Raw genomic sequence first — 739 nt, 5'->3', positions numbered from 1 at the left:
TCCTTTTGTGCAGTTACTTTAATTTCCTTTTTATCTTTTTTTTTGTAAAATTCTGTATAATTGTACCAATTCTTGTCATGCCACATAAATTGGCAAAAAAATGCGTTACCTCATTGGAGGATGCCTTATTGATAAGAGATAATAGGAATAATTCATTGCTGCCTAATTTTTTTTTAAAGATATTAGACGCGATAGACTGATATAGGTAAGTGGTTAGATTTCACATTAAACTTTTACTTCGTATTATTTGACATCACTAATCATAAGGTATCACTATAACAGAGACTAACGTGAATCAAAGAATGATTGAAAGAGGGTGATTTTATCAAGCTTATTTCTCTATGAAAAAATCTTGTAGATTAAAAAAATATATATCTCTTTGCCTCTTTCCAAGGAAAACGTATATGGTCTGTTTGCTCTGTTTATGAACTAGAATTTGAATTCCAAGTAATACCCGGTATCTCGATGACTCAATCAATATAATTAGAGGTATCTATTGATGTGAAGTGGCTGTAATAGACGTTTGAATAATCATCAGTAAGTATGCTAAATGGCATTTATTCAAGTAAAAGACTTTTTTAAGCGTCACTAATATTGGTATTATCAGTCAAGTGACACGAATCATGTGATTTTTTTTAGCAACAACTGCAAAAGTAAGATATGGGAGACATATAAAGTTTATCTGGTTTTTTAAATTGGGTCAAAGTAAATCGTAAATTCTTTATAATGTTCATTGATC

This window comes from Palaemon carinicauda, chromosome 4, assembly GCF_036898095.1.
Source record: "Palaemon carinicauda isolate YSFRI2023 chromosome 4, ASM3689809v2, whole genome shotgun sequence".
NCBI classification, from domain to species: domain Eukaryota; kingdom Metazoa; phylum Arthropoda; class Malacostraca; order Decapoda; family Palaemonidae; genus Palaemon; species Palaemon carinicauda.
The sequence above is the reverse complement of the archived record's forward strand: the minus strand, read 5'-3'. Positions refer to the sequence as shown.